The sequence below is a fragment of the Crocodylus porosus genome, unplaced genomic scaffold (assembly GCF_001723895.1).
Source record: "Crocodylus porosus isolate Cpor-Errol unplaced genomic scaffold, CroPor_comp1, whole genome shotgun sequence".
Taxonomy (NCBI): Eukaryota; Metazoa; Chordata; order Crocodylia; family Crocodylidae; genus Crocodylus; species Crocodylus porosus.
The window spans coordinates 15,633,697-15,640,217 of record NW_017728913.1 but is presented as its reverse complement, the minus strand read 5'-3'; the positions used below and the strand labels follow the sequence as shown (position 1 = coordinate 15,640,217).

The 6,521-nt window shown below is 46.1% G+C and overlaps 1 long non-coding RNA gene across 1 annotated transcript; it reads left to right on the top strand.

Annotated features, from left to right (window-relative positions):
• Positions 1 to 143: 143 nt before the first annotated feature.
• LOC109309812 lies at positions 144 to 1,007 on the top strand. The gene is made up of 2 exons (XR_002101055.1): positions 144 to 284; positions 880 to 1,007. It is a non-coding gene; the product is annotated as an uncharacterized LOC109309812 (long non-coding RNA).
• Positions 1,008 to 6,521: the final 5,514 nt, after the last annotated feature.

Sequence of the window (6,521 nt, the reverse complement as noted above, 5' to 3'; positions counted from 1 at the left end):
GTTGTGCCCACTGACCTCCTAGTCTCAGCAATGCCCCGTCCCCCATCACTTACCTGTTTCTCCCTTTTGACCATTGGTCTGGGCTCGCTGGCTGTTGCTGGGCCTGGTAGTTCACCAGGTAGTAAAACTGGTTTGTTGGAATGTTTTGTTTGTAATTGGTGCATGTTGGTTTTCAATAAAAAAATCCTATTTTCTTTTTCTATGCTTTGATGGTAGCTCCATGGTGGCTGCTCCCAAAGAGGAAGAAGCCATTTCCTTTAGCGTTCTCTGGAGTATATGCTGTGGTACATATTACTTATATTAGACTTTTGTTATCTACAGTTCTCTGGTGGCACAGAGAAGCAGGGTGCTGCTGCCAACGCAGGCCTCTCCTGCCCTCCCCGATGTGATGGGGGAGCATGACCCCAAAGTAGTGGCCAGAGGCAGGGAGCAGCCCCAGCTCTGCTCCAAAGGGGAGGAGGGAAATGGCTCTGGCCCAAAGCAGCAGGGAGGAGGCAGGGACCAGCTCAGGCCCCAGCCTGAAGGGGAGGGGGAAGGTGGGGATAGGGGGAGGTGGGGACTGGTCCAAAGGGGTGGGGGGAAATGGCCCAGGCCCCGGCCCCTGCCCAAAGGAGGAGGGGAGAAATGGCCTAGGCCCAAAGCGTTGGGGTGGAGTTGGGGGATGGGCCCAGGTCCTGGCCTGAAGGGGAGGGGGGAAATGACTCAGGCCCTGGCCCAGCCTGAAGCAGGAGAGGAGGAATGCAGGGGGCGGATGCAGGCCTCTGTTGCCCCCACCTGCCTGCCCCCCCATCATTCTTGATGGGCAATTTGCTAGTGTTAGTATAATGTTATGCCATATTATATTATTGCGCTCTTATGCTCCCTCCCTCTGATTTTTAGGTGCCATTCCCTTGCTAGCTGCACACTGTTCCCAGAGCAGGAAGAGAAGATGAAGAAGTGGAAGAGCATGAGAGACACTGCATTTAGCATTCTCTCAAACAGTATACTATTACATAATATAGCATGTTTATATGTATAGTAGACTTTTATTACATAGACTTGTATATAGACTTATATTGTTTATAGCCTGATGTCTGTAGACTTATATAGATTGTATATAACTATACTATAATTTATTATAAGCCTAATATAATTATAATATAATAACTATGACTATATAATTTGTAGTTATTATAATTATATATAATTATAACTAACTGATAACTTACAGTAACTAGGTCTGTGCAAGTCGGCAGTGATCCAATCCAACTTTGGATCCAGCTGCTTTGGATGGCTGCAATTCGCTCTGGAGCTCCGGACTGGGTTTCTGCCTCGATCCAGCCGAAGTGGCTGTGAAGCTTCAGAGCCGCCTCGGAGATCCGGCCATAGGGTATAATGGGGAATCAATTAAATATATATAACTTAGTTGTTTTTTGTCCAATTTGGACGAAACTTGAAGGGATGATAGCTTCTGCTAAGAGCAGGAAACCTACCAAGTTTCAAGAAAATTGGTGTAGGGTTTGGGGGAAACTGTACCCCAAATTCTTGAAAGCCAAACTCATGTCATGGCTGTGTGTTGCACCACAGGGAGGGTCAAAACTGCAGGGCTAGTAGCATTCATAAAGCTTAAAGGAATGATTGTGGACTGTCCTTGTATCTTTTCTCAATGGTCATGTCATAAAATGCAGAAAGAGCCCTTGGATTCCACACCTCCCCATTGAATGCCCTACCTGCTAGCCTACAGAGTTTTGCCTCTTCTCATGATCTCTTACAGGGCCGATATCTTGCATTCTTTTCTGCATAGTGGTAGAACTTCTGCAGGAAAGATAGAGTGTGGCCAGATTCAGAAGGGCCTAGACCTTGGTGATTAAGTTACTCTTCAGAGAAATTATATTAGTTTGAATCTCTTTAGGCTGAAGAAGGACCTAAATGTGGGTATTCTGCTGTCAAGGAGTCCTTTCTCACAAAATATGGCTGCAGGAGAAGGTGATGCTAGAGATATTTCAGTTTAATTCCCCCTAACATGAAGGAATTTGAGTCTGAATCTCTAAAAATGAATTCTGTAATCACTAGTCCTCAGGGTATGCTGGGGCAGGTTTCTCTCAGTTCTTCCTCTTAAAGCTGTTTCAGTATTCATAAAGCTAGGCAGAGAGAGAGCAGGCAAATATGGGCATGACACTATAATTTAGTGACAAAGTTTCTCATCTACGAATAGGGAGGCTGGGTTCCAAGAAGGAAATTGGGGTGGAAATGAAGGTCTTCCCTTTCTCAGGGCTTTCTTACACATTAACTGTAGGCAGCTCAGGGAGCTCAATCCCAGGAATGTCCACACATTAAGATGTGAAACTAGTTTTTAGCACACTTAAGACTGCTTTAGGCATAAGGTTAGGCAACTCCAGGGTAGGTTTGTGTTTGATCTCATCCTCACTCACCATCCCCTGCCCCTCCCCACTCCTTCACAGCTCCTGGCTTCCTTGTGGCTGACTGTGCTGTTCTGGGGGAGCAGGCAGGGAAGGGGAACCTGCTTGCCTGACTGCCACCACTACTGCTGTTTGGACTAGGTTCAGCCTGAAGAGGAGAGGAAGCTTCACAGAAGTGCTGGTGGGGGGGGTGCAGGTGTGCAGGTCAGAAACAGTCAGAGAAGGTTTTTAGCCTGAACATGCAATTGCTCTAATTCTAACGTTGTTTACTATTTTGGAAACCTAAGCGTAATGTGTAATAGGGCCCTCATACGAGTGTCCTAACCATTTATTTATGGAAGCATAATCAGACTTATTTTTTCTTTGGCTCAGCAATGTCAAGACTGATGAGCATCCAAAACCAGACCTTTTGGTGCCTAGGCAACTTTTCTGATGAAAATTTAGCATCCCTGAGACTTCAGATGCATCCAGGTTCAGGCAGAGGCTAATTGGAGTTTTTGAGCTTCTAAATTAGTTTTAAGAGCATACTGGGGTAGCTAGGGAAGATTGGGGTGCATACATCATACTGGGCATGTCTACACATGCATTTACTCTAGCCTAGATTTACTATGCAGTAAAATACTGCAGAGTAAGAGTTTTTGGGTAGACATGCAGGGATTAGGGAGAGGATTTGTACCCAGTGCCCTGCAGCACTGTAATGGGCCCCTGCCACTACTGGGGGGAGCTCCAGTCTCCCCCGGGTGCTAGCCCAAGGGCTGGCAGGGAGCACCGGGTCAGGAAACAGCTGTTTTCTTGCCCTGGGGGGCTGCTTGCTGCTGGGGCAGGGACAATGTCCCCCTGCCCTGGTAGCAGGGACTTCTGGCCCTGGATCCCTGATCAAGGGCTCAGGGCCTGGAAAGAGCTGCAGGAAGGGGCAGGTCCCAGTCCCCTCCCCTGATCTGCCGGTGGGGCAGCTAGCAGCTAGCTCACTGCCAGCTGCCCCACCAGCAGACAAGGGCAGGGGGCTGGGACCTGCCCTGGCAGGGACAGTTCCTGGCCAGCCCCAGGCTGTGCAGGGAAGTCTGCATGTGCAGCCCAAAGCTGGGTGGGGACTCCCTGAAACAGGACAGTCTCCAGCCACCACCAGGTTGCATGTGCTTCCCCACACAATCTGGGGCTGGCTGGAAACTGTCCTGGTCAGGGGCAGGTCCCAGCCAGCTGGTGGTCACAGAGCTGGTGCTGGGAGATAAGGGCCCCAGTAGGGTCTAATTTAGTCTGATGGTGGCAATCTCTTCACCTTTTGGTGAAGCTGGACAACTGTAGAAAAAGGAATGCATAACTCTTAGGGCCAATAGGAGTAAGTGCAAAACGGAGCCTGACTAGTAGTTAAGGCATTTAATTGGAAGTCGGGGACTCCTGCATTCAGGTCCCTGCTCCCAGGACTACTTTAAAAAAAAAATGACTATTGAATGTCCGATCATAAATAGTCCTGGAAGCAGAGACCAGAACTAGGGACAGGTAGATGGGAAGTGTGGGAAGAGCCAAGTGGGGTGAATCAAATCTGAAACCCCACAATCAAATGGAAATCATAATGGAGGAAAATATCAGCGGTTTCATTGTTAGTAGGGTCAGAAGGGACCTGAGCAGATCATCAAGTCTGACCCCCTGCCGTGGCAGGAAAGAGTACTAGGGTCAAACAACTCTGGCAAGGTGTACATCTAGCCTCCTCTTAAAAGACCCCCAGGGTAGCAGTCAGCACCACTTCACTTGGAAGTTGGTTCCAGATCCTAGCCGACTGAGGTAAGGCTAACTGGCCTATAGTTTCCTGGGTCCTCCTTTATCCGTTTTTTGAAGATGGGAACCACATTGGCCCTTTTCCAGTCCTCTGGCACCACACCAGAACACCACGAGTGCTCATAGAGCCGTGCCAGGGTCCCACAATAACCTCAGCTAATTCCCTCAGCACTCTGGGGTGGAGATCATCAGGACCAGATGATTTAAATATGTCCAGTCCCTCCAGGAGTTCCCTGACTAGATCCTCACTGACCCTAGGCCTGGCTGCACCCCCCCTGGGGCCTGTGGGAGTCCTGGTGGGGGGGGTGACCGGGTCCCTGCTCAGAAAAATAAAGGCAAAGAAATTGTTAGATAGGTTAGCTTTGTCGTCTGGTGTGATGACCAAATTTCCTAGCTTGTCTTGCAGGGGTCCCATGTTATCCGGTACCTTCTTTTTGCCCCCTATGTATTTAAAAAGGGACTTCTTGTTGTCCTTGATCCAGGAAGCTAGTCCCAGTTCCATCTCTGCCTTGGCCTTCCTGACTGCCCCCCTGCAGCCCCGAGCAACCGCAGTATAATTCTCCCTGGTGATGGCCCCTCCATTCCATTGGGTGTACGCCTCCCTTTTAGCTAGGAGATGTTCCCGTATGCTTTTGGTGAGCCATGGGGGCTTTTGTGCCCTCTTGCCCCCTTTGATCTGAGTTGGGATTACCTCCCTTTGGGCTTGGAGGATCGTCTCCTTAAGGAACGACCACTCTTCTTGGACACCCGACTCCCCCCTCTTCCAGGACCTCGGTGCCTCCCCGACAATTCTCCTTACCTCATTGAAGTCCGTCCTCCTGAGGTGGGCTAAGGAACTGTATCACAGTTTCTTGTCCTTCTTCAAGAAACCACAATGCCCAGCCCCATTTTGCTTTGGAGTGGACAGGATATATGCCCCTGTGCTGAGCACTTTTGATTGGTTTGCTTAAGATGCAACCCTCCTAAGCATGCAAATAACCATCCTGAGATGCTTGACTCCTATTATGCTCCATATAGGGTGCTTAAGACTATAACTCTGGGCTCTGTACTCTAGAGGCCAGGGGCCTAAAAGTTAGGTGTTGTGCAACCTAACTTGTAATTATCCAACTTTTACTGGATATTGTTCATAGCTCCTAATGATATCTGAAGCACCTTAGTGAATGATAAGATGTTAAGACCCACATCTGAGAGTTTCTTGGAAACTTAGATTTGTTTATAAGTATGCGTATATTGTATGTTTTTTTTAATTATAAATCTATTCTTTTTCTTTTCCCTTTAAAAAAGCCCTAAAAGTCATAGTAGCTTATATATGAGGTTGACCTCTAATTGGGACCCCTATCACCTTGACTTGTGTATTTTTGTACATGCAGTCAAAATACCAGGTCTTTTTTCAGTGCAGCTTTTGCTTCAGTATTTTTAATGCAATTCATGCTGTGTCCTTTCCTTGGGTATTTGATATACAGTCTTGTAGGGTTTTGTAAGGGCAATAGAACATCAAAGCCTTTATCTGTAGCTATCAACTTATATTCCAGGAAAAAGTTGGTTTTTTCCCCTAAAATTGAATCTGAGGATGTGGGGTTGACATGTAAGCAGGGTTGACATTATCAGAACAATATGGTAGATGGTGTGGGATGTTTACTGTATTATAAATGTCAGGGAAACCCACGTTGTATATAATCAAGTCACACTTTTGACTGTTAATTATTAGACTATCATTCAACAAAACCATGAGAAATATACCTGAGTAAATGTAATTAATAGGCCCTTTAGTTGCTATGCGGTGAAACAGAAGTTAATTATTTCATGTTTACTTCCTGTTTTATTGTAATATAAGCAGTTCCAGGAGTCATAGACAAAAAAGCACTTTAGATTACATAAAAGGCCAGATTCTAAGTTCTGATGTAAGGGAAACATCAATAACATTTTTAAATATATGCTAATTTTTGTGAGATATATATTTGATGCCTCCTATTTGCCTAATATTAGAAAAAGGCCCTTAGGATCTGATATCCAACTCAAACCCATAAAAGCAAAGCAGTTCAAAGCTAAGGACTTTGTGTACACTAGTAAGGGTTTGTCAGCAAGCACTCCCAGAAGAGACTGAATTTATGCCAATGGAAGGATTTTTTTCTTAGTATAATTTACATCAGTTCCATGAACAAATTAAGCAAAAGGACTTGCTTTCCCTGGTATAACTGTATTAATACTATGGATTTTAGTAATATTTTTTCCAACTATATTAACAGTTAGCTATGCTGGCCAGTCTGTTCTTAACGTCTTTGCCTTTTCTTGTGCCTAGATGAGATTTTCATCCTTTGCTGTGTAAATTATTTATTTTTCACTTTAGTA